The sequence below is a fragment of the Schistocerca nitens genome, chromosome 3 (genome assembly GCF_023898315.1).
Source record: "Schistocerca nitens isolate TAMUIC-IGC-003100 chromosome 3, iqSchNite1.1, whole genome shotgun sequence".
Classification (NCBI taxonomy): domain Eukaryota; kingdom Metazoa; phylum Arthropoda; class Insecta; order Orthoptera; family Acrididae; genus Schistocerca; species Schistocerca nitens.
In genome coordinates this window covers 41069476-41087816 of record NC_064616.1, presented here as the reverse complement: position 1 = coordinate 41087816, position 18341 = coordinate 41069476, and the positions used below count along the sequence as shown (strand labels likewise).

General features: G+C 39.4%; 1 protein-coding gene across 3 annotated transcripts in view; it reads left to right on the top strand.

Annotated features, from left to right (window-relative positions):
- Window positions 1-18341, top strand: part of LOC126247988 (transmembrane protein 183-like) — a 253217-nt gene that overhangs the window by 212574 nt on the left and 22302 nt on the right. The window contains exon 9 of one of the 3 annotated variants that reach the window (XR_007545395.1): window positions 6970-7042. The exons of the other annotated variants lie outside the window; for them this stretch is intronic. The gene's annotated coding sequence lies outside the window, so the exon portion shown is untranslated. The remainder of the gene's footprint in view (window positions 1-6969; window positions 7043-18341) is intronic. 3 annotated transcript variants of the gene reach the window in all.

Below are 18341 nucleotides of genomic sequence, written 5' to 3'. Positions count from 1 at the left end.
GCTGTTCCAGTAGGAGGGGCTGATGACCTTGTAGTTTGGTTCCTCTAATCACTAAATGAGCCAACCAGCATCACACCTCACAGCTGTGTTACATTTACGCTGCAGCCTAGCTACCCATCAGGAATAATTACCATGCGGCTGTTCAATAACTAACAGAGTCAGATGTGGCACTGCTGGACTGAGCTTGAAGCAGCCAAACATGGCTCAAGATTCAGGACATACAGGAATCCTCATGGTGTGAAACAAAAACCAGCTTGATATCAATGTCTGCCGAGGATTGCAGTGAACAGTGGGGCATGCAGCAATGGTGCAGGTTAAATGTGTCAAGAAGACTCGTGAGATTTTTAATGCTCATGCTGATGAGCAGGAAGGTGGCAGCGTAAACACACACTTAGGCTGAAGTCACAGTGACACCAATATTAATGGATTCCACCAATGACTGACATCAGCTGAAGATGGCAGAGCTTTTCAAACCAGTAGAGCACTACCTGCATGGTCACACTGCAGACTTTGGATGACAATCACCGAGATTCAAATCAGTTTGTTATCTTTGTTCACATTGATCAGTGTTCTCTCTTACGTGAATGTGGGCTGTGAGAAACTGATAAGTTTGTCCAATAAAGTGATTTTGTGGTAGCCTGAGGATGGAAACTATCACAATCGGGATATAGTTCAGAATCTGTGGACTGAAATGGCAGGTTTATTGGAAACCACAAGTAGGCAAAAATCTTTATCTGAAATTTTAGGCATAAATTATAACCTCAAAAAATAATTTGCTCAAGTGAGAAGGGTCTCGTATTTTACACTTATAGTTACTGTAGTGGATCTTGTTTGTGTTGTGGTAGATGGGTTTTAGCTATCTACAAATTATTATTAATGCATACTGGTGTTTTTAAACCAGTAGGATGTAGTGGTTTGCAAATGTGATGTATGTGTTTCCACTTACTTTAGGTCTTCAGAGTACCTTATTCTAAACTTTATGCTTGTCTTTCACATGTATGCTGAATGTCAGTCATTGAAGGTTAATCGACATGTGTCTGCACAACTTCAAATAAATATAGCAAAACAGTTTATATGTATCTTGCTTTTCAAGGTAACCGTAAGTTGTCTTGAGTATGTAAAGGAACATTTCACCCTTCATTTCATATATTAGTATATTGTAGTATTGTCTAGCTGTTCCAGTAACTGAGGACAGAGTGTACAGCAGTTGATACATTCTTTTTGAGACATTCACTGAAGTGCCAAAGAATCTGGTGTAGGCATGCATTCTCAAATACAAAGATGTGTAAACAGGCAGAATATGACACTGTGGTTGGCAATGCCTATATAAGACAACAAGTGTCTGGCGCAGTTGTTAGACTGGTTACTGCTACTACAATGGCAGGTGTTACAGTCAGCACATGAGCAATGGGACACAGCATCTCTGAGGTAGGAATGAAGTGGGGATTTTCCCATACGACAATTTCATGAGTGTACTGTGAGTATCAAAAGTCTGGTAAAACATCAAATCTCGAACATCTATGCAGCCGGAAAAGATCCTGCGAGAACGGGACCAACGACGACTGAAGAGAATCAGTCAATGTGACAGATGTGCAGCCCTTCCGCAGATTGCTGCAGATTTCAATTCTGAGCCATCAGCAAGTGTCAGCATGTGAACCATTCAACAAAACATCATCGATATGGGCTTTAGGAGCCAAAGGCCCACTTGTGTACCCTTGATGACTGCATGACACAAAGCTTTATGCCTCGCCTGGGCAGGTCAACACTGAAATTCGGCTATTGATGACTGTAAACATGTTGTATGGTCGGATGAGTCTGGTTTCAAATTGTATCAAGCGGATGGACATTTATGGGTACATGCATGTCAGCAGGGGAATGTTCAAGTTGGTGGAGGCTCTGTAATGGTGTGGGGCATGTGCAGTTGGAGTGATACGGGACCCGTGATATGTCTTGATACGACTCTGACAGGTGACACATACATAAGCATCCTGTCTGATGACCAGCATTCATTCATGTCCATTGTGCGTTCTGACAGCCTTGGCCAATTCCAGTAGTACAATGTGACACCCCCATATGCCCAGAATTGCTACAGAGTGGCTCCATGAAAACTCTTCTGAGCTTAAACACTTCCGCTGGCCACCAAATTCCCCAGACATGAATATTATTGAGCGTATCTGGGCTGCCTTGCAACATTCTATTCAGAAGAGATCTCCAACCCCTTATACTCTCACAGATCTATGGACAGCCCTGCAGGATTTATGGTGTCACTTCCCTCAGTACTGCTTCAGACATTAGTCAAGTCCATACTACGTCGTTTTGCAACACATCTGTGTGCTTGCTGGGGTCCTACACGATATTAGGCAGGTGTACCAGTTTCTTTGCCTCTTCATTGTGTATAGCTCATTCACATTCATTCAGTGTCTTTCTTTTTAATAGCAAAAGCTGCAATGCAGCACTTGTCTCCAAGCACTTAGGTGTCATGGTATCTGTCCCTCCATAGGAGGTTAAAATTATTCACACTCACTTGTTTGACCCACCAAAAACTGACGAAGGGAATCGGCCACAATGTGACCAAGGTGTTGATGGATTTTATCGGGTGACCTCTGGCAACTGTTGTTGCCATGGTGAATGCAGCCTTAAGATGCATTTGCGCTGCAGCTGCACTGCTGGCAGTTCATTGCTGGAACATTACATCTTGCTGTTCGCTAGGAACCTGGTTGCTTTTAAACTGCAGCCTCACTGCTCACACACGCATCTTATTTCTCGCCAGGAACCTTTACTGCATGTCTGTTCACATTGCTAGTTGAGTGGATTACTTGCAGTGTGTGAATCAAAACGTTGTTCTTGGCAGCATCCGACTACAGTAATAATGGTTAATCATGCCAAAAAATGTGGTTATTAAAAATGAGAAAGAGGAAGAGAGATGGATCCACCTTTTGAATGTTGATCACCCACCTTGAAGATACTGTCACCTGTTCCCTGAATAGCTCAAAAGTTACCCAGAGCACTTATTCAGAGAGGTATAAATGCTGCAATAAATTTTACAGTTGAATTTAAATATTATTGGACCAGAATAGTTAAAGATATGAAGATTCAACCCAACATCAATACATAATTTCTGTGGAAGAGCGATTTGTCGGCAGACTCACTCTGAGGTAGTATTTTGTCAGTTTTTATCTACATCTACTTCATATAGGCCTACTACACCTTCCACTTATTGATCTTTGTGCTGATTTATATTGAAGAAAAAGATAAATTGGATGAAACAGAGAACAGAATTTCCAAAAATTATTACACCTCAAATTATCCATCGTGAAGAGGTTGTGATGATCTGTACGCCAGGAGTTCCAGATCGCTTTGCAACCAAAAAAGGCTGAAATAAGCTCCTATTTAAGATCATTGCTTGTAGTCCTTGTTCTTGAAATATCTCATAAGCTCACAACAACCATAACTCTGCACGTATAGCAGAGAAAACAGAGCTGTTGTTTCCACTTGGGGCTTAACCACACAATAACCCTGGGTTTGGTGTGGGGCAGTGGTGGTGTGAGTGAACTGCTGTAGCCTGTCATGAGGTTGTGTACCACTGAGGGCTACGACGGGGATGGAGCCTCTATGTCATTTCTAGGTCCCCAGTTCAATACATACATACATAAATACAATGCAACATTGAAATGTGAACAAATGATCCTTCTGAAAGTTGCATTATCTACAACAGCAATTTTCTTTAAAACCCAATACGGTATCAAAAACATCACTAATGAGTTCGTTTGCCATGAAAAGTTGTAATCAAGACATTTAGGTGATTTGTAAGATCAGTTAGAAAGGAAATATGTAATATCCACTGGGGGTAATCAAACTTTTTTTTTCTGGTGTTCCTTTCATGTCCATGAATAATGCTATGCCTTTATGCAAGTTGAAAAAATACATTCTAAAGCAAAACCTCGATTCAACCAGTGTAGTTTTCAAAAATAAGACACATTGCCATAATTACACTCTAGATTTGCAAGGAAGAATTCAAACTGATAATGTCTCAAAGCAAGCTATCTCAGTTTATTAACAGTTCTTACAACAATGTCCATGGCACCACTTATTTTGGCACATTTTGCCAGCAGATTAACACTAGGATACCGTGTATCACTGGTGGTTCCTGCTGGATACCAGCTTCTTTTATTTTTTTCTTATCATAACAATGACACCAGACTTTTTTACCAATCATTGCAGGAGCTCTATCTTTTGCAGTCGACAAAAGTTTTTCCCAAAACAGGTCATATATGTTAAGGTTCTCAACATAAAAAAATAAAATAAAAAATATAAAATAAAAGAAATGTGTTGTCTGTAGTTGTATTGCGTATTAGCACTGAATCAAGAAGTTCCTCCATCATGAAGTTCCTCCATCATGAAGTTCCTCCATCATGAAGTTCCTCCATCATGAAGTTCCTCCATCATGAAGTTCCTCCATCATGAAGTTCCTCCATCATGAAGTTCCTCCATCATGAAGTTCCTCCATCATGAAGTTCCTCCATCATGAAGTTCCTCCATCATGAAGTTCCTCCATCATGAAGTTCCTCCATCATGAAGTTCCTCCATCATGAAGTTCCTCCATCATGAAGTTCCTCCATCATGTTGAACTCAGTGTCGACACCTGTCCCAAATGCAGTAAGCTGAGCAACGTCTGTTACATCTGTGCTTTCATCCAAATAAAAAGAAAAAAAAAGTTACATCTTTAATCTGATCTTTTACTTGCATTTCCAGGTCATTGGCTATTTCTTTGTGTGTGTGTGTGTGTGTGTGTGTGTGTGTGTGTGTGTGTGTGTGTGTGTGTGTGTGTGTGTGTGTGTGTGTGCGCGCGTGTGTGTGTGTGTGTGTGTGCGCAAATGGTTCTCAGTGAAAGAGGAACTGTTTTGAAAACAGAGTCACTGGCCACATCATCGTAGTGGCAGCAAGAAACAGTCTTTAAAAAATTCTCCATTGCTGAAGGGACGGCCTGTTTTGTCTATTTCAGTCCAGCCTTTTCAGTGAGCTGTCAAAATTGTGCGGTTTCCAGCGCCATTGTACCACACGCTACCACCCAGCAAGCAGTGGTATGGTTGAGAGATGGCACAACACTTTAAAAGCCACCTTAATGTGTCTCAGTGATACTTGGACTCAAGCATTACCTCTGTTTCTCCTAGGCCTATGAATGGCAATCAAGGTGGACCTCAGTTGCTGATCAACAGTGGTAGTATATAGTGTACATTTGTGCATTCGAGCAGACTACCTTGCCCACTTTAGCAGTACCAGATGACTCATAGCTTTCCTGTCTGGAAAGAGAAAACATAGCAGTAATACCTCACCCTCCTGCTTCGCAGATCTCATCCAATTTTCATTAACAGGGCACTAGCAGACTGCTCTCACATCATGCTTCACATGGATCTCATTTGCTTTTGGCTACAACCTCCGTACCTACAGTGAGGTGAACACACAATGGATACAGTCCAAAATGGCAAGCAGCACCAAAGTATTCATTGAATAGGTTAAGCCCACCTGCATTTTACCACCAACTACCGTCGGCACCACAATGACCCTAGGGGAACCAACACCTCTCGCTCTTCCCCTGCTGTCTCATACCAATGGCGCATCTTCCAACCTCCATGCCCTAGAACCAGATGCGTCACCTACTGCAGTTATTTGTCCATGACACCCAACCATCCATACTCGTACTGGGCGTGAGGTCAAGTTCAGATTCTCCTCTATCCCCAGAGCTCTTCACTTTATAGGGTGGCTGTATGGGAGCGACATAATCGATATAAGTACAGTGTTTCTTTAACTTCTCATGCTTTTAGAGCTTCCTGTAATTATTATCTTGCTTATGTTTTCTAGTGGTGATTTTCTGGCTGTGTATAATAAAGTGAAAATTATCATACAGATAGTGTTAGTGTTTACTCTCTTCTTGTAATTACATATAAGGAGGAGGTAAAACTGAGAGCAAAATCATCTAATGCTTTGTAAATAATACTAATATTTTCAAGAAATCACATATTGATAAAAACTTACTTCCTTCTCTCTTTTCTCTTTTAGCTCGAGAAGTTTGACCTTCCATTCCACAGTATCCAGAGTGATCACAAATGTGTCAAGTAGTAGTTAAAAATGTAACTTTTTGTGTACTACTTCCGTGCCAATAAAATAGGATTACAAAAGACACACTGAGGGCCAATTCATGTTTCAGTAGAAAAGTATGTTCTTCCCACTGCAGGCCGAAGTGTAGAGATTTACCAGGTTTTTGTTTTGAGCCATTTTCCTCTCACTAACTTTGTTGCAATGAATGCCAAAGACACTCTGCGATCAACAATGCTAACAACATGAAGTAAACAGGCCTGTCTTGCCATGTGTGCGCTGGTATAAAAACAAGTGATGTTAACAGCAAGGTGGAGGCAGAGTTGCTGGCTGACAGTGCCCGTGGGCAAGCAGTGTGGATGCTCACAGGCACTTGCACCCTCTTTGGTGCATTTTTCCGCCCCTGACTGAATTAATGAAGACTCTTAGCCTTGCATACAAGGTGTAAGACCGTCTTGCTGTTTGCATCATCAGACCCATAGTCCATTGTGTTCCTCTGGTTTGGAACTGAATGGAAGGTCTAAACCAGATGCTCAGTTGATTCTGCATTGATAATGCAAATTTTTTGATCTTCACTGGGGTCCCCTTCAGTAGGTGAGGTCTGTACTATGGAGTTTGTGCTTTCATCTCCGTGACCATATCTGCTTTATGTGACACATTTGCCTTCTCCCCATTAACTTTTGTCGCCACCTCAGCAGTTTCATGAACTTGGTCTGTATCCTGCTGGATGTAAACATTGAATATAACAGGAGAAAGAGCACATTCTTGTCACATGCCTATTCTGTTTCCTCCGTCTTGTTCCTGATGAAAATTTCTAATCACAGCCACCTCATTCTTATACAAACTCTGTACCACCTGCATGTCTTTATGTTTCAGACCTAAATTCTTCAGCACTGTGAACATCTCTTGCCAAATAACAATATCAGATGCCTTTTCCAGATCTACAAAGGTAGTATAAGATTGTTTCTTTTGCTGTATTTGCTTTTTGATAAGAAGCCTTGGTGCCAGAATTGCTTCTCTTGTTCCTAATCTCCTCCTGAATCCAAACTGATCTCACTCAGTATAACCAAGCAAGGTGGTGTAGTGGTTAGCACGCTGGACTCACATTCTGGACGACAACGATTCAAACCTGCCTCCAGCCATCCTGATTTAGGTTTTCCGTGATTTCCTAAATTGCTTCAGAGAAATGCTGGGATGATTCCTTTGAAAGAGCATGGTCAACTTCCTTCCCCATCCTTCCCTAATCTTATGGGACCATTGACTTTGCAGTTTGATCCCCTCCCCAAAATCAACTGAGCAACCAACCAATCACTAAACATATCTTTGCTGCCCGGAGTGGCCGAGCAGTTCTAGGCGCTCCAGTCTGGAACCGAGTGACCGCTATGGTCGCAGGTTCGAATCCTGCCTCTGGCATGGATGTGTGTGTCGTCCTTAGGTTAGTTAGGTTTGTGGTTCTAAGTTCTAGGGGACTGATGACCTCAGATGTTAAGTCCAATAGTGCTCAGAGCCATTTGAACCATTTGAGCATATCTTACACCTTTTCTTCAGTTCTCCTAATAGTTAATGTGTATTAAATGTAATAACGCTAGCGTAGTACTGGCTGAAACCAGATGTGAATAGCAGTGAAATACTGAATTCAGAATGAAATAAATATCACATGGGTAGTCTTGATGCCATTGTTGGAGGTGTACTTACCACTGCAAAGAATTGTATCATCTAGTGAAGATGAAAAAGAATCTGGTGAAATACTCAGGCCAAGCCAAGCGTCAAAGGTGGGTCAAACACTTTAACTTGATGGTTTTACAGGTCACCTTTGTCAGAATCTGTAGTGTCAGAGTGCTTCAGAGAGAACATGCAGAATATTGTAAGTTTCCAGATAGTTCTTTTGTAATAGTTGGAGACTAAAACTTTCCGTCTAAAGAATGGAGTCGCGCAATTAAAACTGATTCCGAGATTAGTGAAGTACTCATGTGAAGTCATGACGAAAGATTACTTCAAGCAGATAGAGAACCTACGACAATGTCTTAGACTTCCTAGTAACTGACAGAGCCTAGGAGAAGGGCATCAGTGATCATAAAGTGATGATAGCATCTTATTAAGGATGGTAGGAAATATTTTGCATAGCATATATTAAGCACTGACCACAAAGATGTGGAGCAAAAATTGATAAAATTCAAAATCATTGTACAATATGCCTTACTCCAGAATGTGCTGAAGAGAGTATGTGAGTGTTGAGAAAGATGCACTGTGGTTTAACAGCAATGTTAGAAAGTTGTCAGAAAAATAAAGAAACCTTAATCACAAATTTCAGTGAAGTCCAAGTCTAATTGACAAACAGAAGCTGGACTCAGTCAGAATGAGCATAAGGAAAACAATGCAACAAGTTGTCAATGAATTTGAAAATAAAAACTTTCCCCAGTTGATATGAAATCCTAAGAAGTTTTGGTTGTATGCAAAGTCAGTAAGAGGATTGAAATAATTTATTCAGTCAGTCAGTCAGTGACCATACTGTAGCGAAACTAAAGGTGACACAGAGATGGCCAAAATACTGAATTTTTTCTTCAAGAGACTTTTGCATCAGATGATCATAATACCATTCCTCTGTTTAATAACTGCACAGTTGGAAGTGATCACAGAATAGAATATCTACTAAACTCACTGAACGGTGGTAAGGCGTCTGGACTGGACACACTTGTGAGGTTTTAGAGAGATTATGTGAAATAAATTGTACCCTTTCTGGCGGTGTTTTATTGGTCATAACTGGAGCAACAAAAGGTACCTAGTGATTGAAAATAAGACCAGGTCATTCCTTTTTTCCAGAAGGGTTGTCGGACGGATGGTCTTAATCGCTGACGTCATATTTATGTGTGCATTATGACATTGCTGGAGATCAAACATCTTTGTAGGAAGCATCACGGGTCCTGAAATAAATTATCATGTGAATCAGAGCTCACTCATTTCAGTCATGATATCCAGAGTGTTGTAGACAGTGGCACCAAGATTGAAGCCCTGTTCTCTGACTTCCCTAGAATGATTACTACTGTTCTACACTATCATGTCACTTAGTGAGCAAAATGTAAGGTTTCTGAGTAGTGGACCAGATTTGTGACTGAATTCAAGGCTTCCTAGCAGATAGAACTCAACATCATGATGTTAATGGGACAAAATTGTCGATGTGAAGGTAACTTGGTGAGTACCTCAAAGGAATGTTTTAAGACAGTTACTGTTTACAGTATACATAAATGATGTAGTCGATAATGTCGGAAATGATGCAAGTTTGTCTGCAGACAATGCTGTTGTCTGCAGGAAAGTTGCTACACCAGATGGCAGTAGCAAAATGCAGGAAGCAATGCAGAGGCTTGATGATTGATGCAGAGATTGACAGTTAACCTTGAATGTAAATAAATGTCAGATGAATAGGTTGTTTATTGTTTGATTACCCTATAGGCAGTAAACCACTGAGGATAGTAAGAAATGCAAGATACTTTGGAGTAATCATCTGGAGTGAACTATAGTTGAATGGAGAGGATACAATTTGTCATGAGGTTGTTTAGTAATTTGGAGATCATTATGGATGTGCTCAACAAACTCCATTGGCAGGTGCTACAGGAGTTGTTGTTTATCATGAGGAGGTATACTGTTGAAATTCTGAGAACGTAGATTCCAAGAAGTTGGGCAACATGTTACTTCTTCCCAAATATGCCTCACAAAGTGATAATGGTGAGATACATGAGAAATTAGAGCTCATATGGAGATTAACTTGTGAATGGAACAGGTAACAAGGTGAATTGATAGTTATACCTCTGCCATGCTCTGTTAGGTGATTTGCAGATTATATGTGTAGCTGTAGATGTAAATGAGAGGCAAAATTTCAACAGTGTTATGGTTGTGCACAAGAAAACTGACACAACTCTAAACACGATGTAAGAATTTTAACAAGTACAGTATACAGAATGGATGGAAGGACATGGTAACTTATTTAGGATCAGGTAATTAATATCGATTCAAATCAAAAGTGACATTTTAACTAGTGCTCTGGGAAAACTCGCAGATAAAACATGTGGTTACTTATTTACCTACCTACCTACCTACTTACTTACTTACTTTAAGGTAACTGTTATTGACTCAAAACAAACTGGCATTTTTACCAACAGTTTTCGCCTTCATTAACTAAGCTATTCAACAAAACAAATACATATTGTCACTGGTAAATGGAAATGCCGTGTGGGTAGGGCCTCCCATTGGGTAGACCGTTCGCCTGGTGCAAGTCTTTAGAATTGACGCCACTTCGGCGACTTGCGTGTCAATGGGGATGAAATGATGATGATAAGGACAACACAACACCCAGTCCCTGTGTGGAGATTGTCACTGGTGATGAAAATGGCAGACAAATCAGTTTGGACAGAAAAGTGTTTCAGATTTGTGCAGTGTGCCACATAAATCATTTTTCCCCTGTTGATTTAATTTTATGGTTCCATGATTGAGAGTAATGTGTAGTTATAGACTCTAGTGTTTTGTGTTGGAAAGCATTACCGTATCAACAGGCATTCCAACTGAAAATAGAAACAAGGGTAAAATTTAAACAAAAAGTCTTCAGGCAAGCAGCAGTTCCAGTAAGAAAATGTTCATCATATCAGTCCAACTACACCTTCAAATTTCACAAAAATATCTTCAACATATCCTCTTAACATGTTCTTAAGCGTACTGCCTTGCTACATAGCATCAGGAGTTGATTTGCTTTGGTCTTCATTGCAGTGATTGAGACTAGCTCCAAATTTCTGCACATATGTAAGAGCTGAAGTTGTTTTCCAGTCTGCAATTTTCATCATAATATTTCTTCACATTCAGTCTAACAATGAAATTGGTAACATGCAATCACAGTACAAAAGAATCACTGAATAAAAAATCTGAAAGCTGTACAGACGGAAAAAAAAACCCTTGAATTCATGAACTTAACTAATCAGTCAGTACTTTAGCTCAGGATTTGGTCTCAAAAATGATGCAAATGGTGATACACCCAAATGTCCAGTTCAGCTCTTGACTGAGGAAAATCGTGAGATCAAATGGACATAGTGTATTCATTAACACAGCAAGAACTATCCAGGTGCTAACAATGCAGCTCAGTCTCGTTTTACCATTTTGTTACACTTTCTTCCCTATCTGCAAACTTTTTTCTTTCATGATTTGTTTAGCCAGTCCTTGTCATAGGTATGGCGTATGACAGGTACCCTTAGATATGGTGTGTGACATTGCCTGGTGGAAACACTATGTTCCATGCAATAAGGCCGTCCACTAAATTGCAATAACTGCGGTACACATTCTGTTGCTCTGTGCTTCAAAAAGTTCATAACTATTTCAAATTTCTTCAAATCTTGCACCCAAGAGATGTCTTTGTGACTGCTGTAATATCTGCAGAGCCTACTAATCCATCTCCTAAGGCTCACAGCAGGATTATTGGTAGAGTGATGAACAGAATGATTTATTTGATGCTTGCCCTGTGTATAAACTCATCATACTGTGTGTAGATGGACTTTTTTCCATTGTCTGAGAGCACTACCCCAGAATCTTCCATTGTATCAAAGTAATAGTGCTTAAACCTTGAACTTTGTTATCAAAGTTCTGGTGATTATCTTCTTGATGGGACAATCTATCATAAACTCAATGGAGACCTTCATTACTACAAAAAATAAATATATAGCCTCTCATTTCAGTAAGAAATGGATCGAAAGTCATTTATCACAGCTTTTACAGTTGTTACTTGTTTGTGTGTGTGTGTGTGTGTATGTGTGTGTGTGTGTGTGTGTGTGTGTGAGAGAGAGAGAGAGAGAGAGAGAGAGAGAGAGAGAGAGAGAGAGACTGACTCTGTGCACATGTATGGATACCACACAACTCTCCTGTAATTGTATGAGCGTTGGAACTCAAATAGTGGCAACTATTTATTCACAAACGATACAAAAGAGCCACTTTTGCACCTGTTACTGTTCTTCAGAGTAGTCACCAGCGTTGTGTGGAACACGTTGCCAGCGATTTGGAAAGCGCAGTATACCATTAGCAGAGCCTGTTCTGTTGATGGTGCGAATGGAGCGGTCTACTGCCTGTCGAATCTCTGGAACAGTTTTGAAGCGAATGCCATGAAGTGGTTCCTTCATCTTCAGAATCAAATCAGTCACAAGGGCTTAAGTCTGGGGAGTATGGTGGATGGTACAGTACTTCCCAGTCCCATCAACTGAACAGAGCAGCTACAACTTGCGCTGTATGGGCCCATGCATTGTTGTGCAAAATGATGGGTGGGTTGCGCAGAAAGTCTCGCCGCTTCTTTCCCAAAGCTGGTTGCAGTTGATGCTCCAAAAATGAACAATAATACTGTGCATTGACGGTCTGCCATGGAGGGATGTAATACATTAGAATAACACCATCAAGGGATCACAAATTTAGCATTGGAGGGCAGCGTGGAGGGTAAAAATCGTAGAGGGAGACCAAGAGATGAATACACTAAGCAGATTCAGAAGGATGTAGGTTGCAGTAGGTACTGGGAGATGAAGAAGCTTGCACAGGATAGAGTAGCATGGAGAGCTGCATCGAGCCAGTCTCAGGACTGAAGACCACAACAACAACAACACCATCACAGTTGTACACTAGAACTGCCATAACTTTAGACCGCTCCATTCACACCATCAACAGAACAGGTTCTGTTAATGGTATACTATGCCTTCCACATCGCTGGAAACAGGTTCTACCCAACGCTGGTGACTACTTTGAAGGACAGTAACAGTTGCAAACATGTAACTCTTTTGAATCGGTTGTGAATAAATAGTTGCCACTATTTAAGTTCCAACCCTCGTATTTTAGGATTCATGTAAGAAGTTCAGATTTTAAATGTTGAAACCAGTTAAATTTCATCCCATATTTTGCTACCAGGAATTGAGAATCTATAGTGCCTAAATGTCATAATTAGATACTAGGTTTCATGTGGGACCTATGCATTCAGCTAATTCCAAAATTGTGTCAAGTATCAGCAAGAGAATTTATGATGCAGTATTGAAATTCTATTAAATGACTGTTTTCAAAAGTAACACTCAGTTGACTAATGCTAGAGAACAAGCGATCTTGTTTTACCCATACGAATATAACTAAAATGCATCAGGTGAATGAATATTAATAGAAAATGAATTTTAAATTCTCCATAACTTTAGTAACATTACAGATTCACAAATCTAAGACAAGTTTTGGAAATAGCACACAAATTCTTTTAAGACAGACATTTTACACATAATTTCACTGACATTTTAAATTTCATATTTTGCAAAGATGCAGAATGAGTTGTGGACAGAATAACTAACTCAAATATTATTGAGATATGACAGGCAGTCATGAGTTAATGTTGAGGTAGGTGGTTTTGACTGAGAATATCAATGTTTCTGTGAGTGCCTTCCAAAGTTAAGTTGGCATCACTGGGAAAACTTGGGCGATACCTGTTGCTATTGTGACTGTGTTTACATTGTAAATGTAATTGTATGGAGAGTTATTTTGCCTTGTTGCTTGGTACACGGAACACAGTGCAAGCACAAGTGAACCCTGGGACCTGACTCCTGGAATGGAATGCAGCCCGTTTAATGAAGTCATCGATTGTTGATGAAATCCATAATGTGGGTTTGTAGCATAATAATATGGGGGTTCAGAATTTAATTGCCACATGATGTCTCTTAAAGATAATTTAGGCACTATAATGAGTCTTTGTAAATTCAAACTGTCTGCTACTGTTCAGTGCCCAAATAAATTTGTTTGCTCACATATGAAGCAGATTGGTTGTAACTTTACATCACAAAAGACAGATTTTTTTTTAACTTAACACAATTGTGCTTTGTGGACAGTGTTGTTGTTTTAAAATGTTGTTGAGGTTAGTAACACTCTGGTTGGTTTGATGTGAAACTTGTGAAAGTACTTAAGACATGAATACTCAAGGTGTTGCTCCACACATGTCTATATGGTAGGGCCGGGGCTCAGATAGATCCTACACATTGAAATATAATAAAGTGTTTATTTGGTCTGCTTATACTATTAATGTGTGGTTTTCAAATGTGATTGGCCAAGCTACTTAAAGATGCTGGACACTGCCTATCATGAGGGCATTGTGCTGGGGATAGGTGCTTCCAGAACAAACCCAATTCACAGTCTCTCTGCAGAAGCTGGAGAGCCTCCCTTTTTTCCAGAGGATAGGTATGAATGATACAACATTTATTTGCTTTAATATCTGTGTAACATCTGTTTGCTGCTCAAAGAAGAGCAACAAATCCATTTGCAATCTTGGCAAAGCAGCAACTCAATAATCTGTGTGAAAAATTTTAATTTCTGAACACGTGTTGGTATAAGTTTCCATCTTGGAAACCCAAAAAGGTTTACAAATTGACTGAGTATAGGAAAACTTGTATTCCTAATTATGTTTTTAAACTGTTATTGTATTATATTTTAGATTAACACTGTGACTTTACTGATGTGCAGGGTGGGGTGCCACTACATTTTCAAACATTTTTCATCATAGTGCTTTGGGATTTGCCTCCAAGCAGAGATAACAAGTTTAAAGGCACAAATGTATGCTGTCCAGAAAGCATCTACATCTACATACATATTCTGCATGCATCCATAAGGTACACTTCAGAGGGGTACATTTTACCCTTGATAGTTATTCCCTTTCCTGTTCCACTTGCAAACTGAGTGAGGAAAAAGAATATTATGTGTGTGTGTGTTTCTGTAAGAGCCCTGATTTCTCTTATCTTGTCTTCATAGTCATTATGCAAGATGCATGTTGGTGGTAGTAGACTCGCTCTGCACTCCTTTGCAGATGTCAGTTCTGTAAACTTTCTCAATAGTATTTAATGAAAGGAAAGTCTGCTTCCAATTAGAGATTCCCATTTGAGATCACAGAGAATTTCTGTAGTACTCCTGTGTTGATTCTGACTACCAGTAACAAATCTAGCAGCATGCCTCTGAACTGCTTTGATGTGTTTCTTTAATGCAAACTTATGGGGATCCCAGACACTGCAGCAATACTCAAGAATGATTCACACAAGTGTTCTGTGAGCTGTCTCCTTTATAGATGAGCTACACTTTCCAAAAATTCTCCCAGAAAACCATAGCTGACTATTTGCCTTACATGCTCATTCCGTTTTGTTTCACTTTGCAATGTTTGCTTAGATATTTAATTTGTGTGACTGTGTGAAGCAGCAAATCGCTTGTATTTTCATGCTCATCTACATTGACTTGCATTTTTACACATTTAGACCACTCCCAATAGAAATACTGTCAAAGTCATTCTGTATCCTTTTACAGTCAATCAATGACAACACTTCCCTGTACGCTACAGCATCATTGACAAACAGTTGCAGATTGCTGCTCACCCTATGCATTAAACTGTTAATGTAAATAGAAAAAGAGATTTGTACTGTGACTCTTCTCTGGAGTACTCCTGATGATGCCCTTGTCTCTGATGAACACTTACCATCCAGGACAATGTAGTGGATTCCATTACTTAAAAATTCTTTGAGCCACGCTCATAGCTGAGATCCCATTCTGTATGCTTCATTAAAAGTCTGCAGTGTGCACTGTGTAAAATGTTATCTGGAAGTTTAGAAATACAGATTTTTTCGGTTGTCTTTCATCTGTGATTCACAGGATATCATGTGAGAAAAGAGCAAGTTCAATTTTGTACAAGTGATGCTTCCTGAATCCATGCTGGTTTGTGGACAGAAACTTTTTACCCTCAAGGAAATTTATTATATTCAAACTTAGAATATATTGAAGCATTCCGGAGTAACTGATGGTACGAATATTGGTCTGTAATTTTGCAGGTCCATTCTCTTACCATTCTTATATACAGAAGTCACCTTCGTTTTTTTGCAGTCACCTAGGGCCTTGTGTCGGGTGAGAGATTCGTGATGTTTGTTACAGATAACAAAATTTGTTTATTACAAAGACCTGCAAGCAGCTATGGTACCTCATTTAAATACAGAGACGATCCAGTTTCAAAGGCATTATATTACGAATTGGCTGTGCTTGCTTCCTAGAATTCTGTTACTCCTCTTGTACATGGCTTCTTTGTCATTTCAAATGGTGTTTGTTACATTGCTTTTACAGTAGTTTTGCATGCTTTTTGATTTTTCCATGGTAATTGTTGTTGTAACTAAAATTACTTTACAACTTGATAACTGAACATTTCTTTCTAGCGTGTAATTATTGTGTGGAGGCACTCCGTATCAGAGATTTGTGCTACAGGAAGTGTAGATCAGCAGTTGTGCTTAAGGTCAAAGTTACTGAGTTACACTGTGCATTGTACTTCTGTAGAAACCTAAAATTTGTGCTGTATTTATAGTTTATCTTTAAAGTTAAAAAATTCAGGTAAGTGGTTCTCTCTCTTAATACGGTAGTTTTTTTTATCTTTTACGTAAAGGGGAATGACCATCCATGTACCACACAATTTGATTAAGGTTGTTAGTTGTTCTGATATAATTTTGTTGTAAGTTGATGTAACACTTCTTGTATTTTGACATATTCTTTTCACTTCAGTGTTTCAATTTGTTACTTGTTTTAGTAATTATATTTTGGGTTTGTTTAACTAAATGTTGGATACATATACAGTACAGTAGTAGGTAGTAGTTTAAATAGGCTTAAGCCTAACTATGGACAATTAAAGTTACTTGGGCCTTAAGACCGAATCAATTTTTTTTAAATGAACACTGCATTCATAGATCTTGTGTTCATATGCGATTACTGTGCTCATCTTGTCATCACTAATCTTCATGATCTTTTGTAACATTTTGTTACTTCCAATGCAGTAAGTGCCTCTGAGAGACTGGTAGTGTCAACAGATTCACCAGCTGATTCTTCAGATCCCTCAGAACTTTTTTTTTCAGCTGGTAATGGCACAACTTCTTTAATTATTTCATTGTTATTTTGCACACAACACTTGGCAGCATTACAGCCAACAAAATCATCAAAATAAATTCCATTTGAAATACTAGCCCAGTCATTGTCTTCTGGTACACTGAAATCTACATCAAAATCTTCAATATTTTTGGCTCAGCGTGAGTTTCATCTTCTGTGATGCCAGCTTTTTGAAAGCACTTGCATGTTGTATTTGGCTTCAACTGATCTCGAACAGACCTTATGTATTGCATTGCCTAGATGTGTAAAATGAGATTAAAATCTACATATATGTATCAGTACTGCTTTTAATTTGATTTATAGATCTAGTCTAAAAATTTTAGTAACATTCAGAGGGAAATTACATGGAACGCTATACATATTTAGTGAATGTGTAAAGAGTACCCTAACCTACTACATGATTCTTGGCATACCTTGCAACATGTCCAGTTTAGGATCATCCTTCCCACAGTCAAGATGTTTGACGACACACTGAACCAACATCCTGTACTTTGGCATCACTTCTGCCACAAAAGCAAAGTCCAGAAGTTGATGATGGCTCATGCAATTTTTCTGGAAAAAATGCCAGTTCTGTGTTGCTGAGCTGTAGTGCCAGAGAGTGAGCTGAACTATGGTCCAGAAGCAAAAGTATTTTCCTTTTCTCATGACACATAAGGGCATTAAGTTTTTTGTCGTGACTTTTGAAAAGATTTGCAGTCATCAGTGCCTCCTAGCTTGACTCATAATTGGTGGGGCACAATTTTAGCCCCTGAAACATCGAGGTTCTGCTGATTTCTAATCGGTGGTGGTTAGAATTTATCATAGCCGTCTGTCTGCATTTGTGGCAAAGAGAACCATCACTCTGAGCTAGCTTTTCTTTCCCTCAAAGCAAGGGTCACCCATAAATGCCAGTGTCTGTCTGGTAATAAGTTAAAAAAAGTCCTGTTTAGTGTATGTTGTAAATGTCTTTCAGAATGTATTTTGCAATTAGACATGGAAGGTTAGACTCTTTTCAATATTTTGTGGTGACATTGTCCACAGTGTTAAGACTCCCAACAAACTCTGTTCCATTGATGCCACATCTTGCTTTGGAGCAGTGTAACCACTCAGAATAAGTATGAAAGTTCTCAACATTTAAAGTTTTTTAAATTCTGAAGCCTTTCCTTTCAATATTTTCCCTGAAATAGGCACATTAGCTGCACATTGCTTCTGAAACCAAGTTTCAGGCATTTTTTTACGTCTGCTAACTCCACCCTGGACACACATGCTTTTCTCACCACTTAACCCAGTTTTCAATCTTATCTGTATTTCATTGGCCACTATGGTAGTTA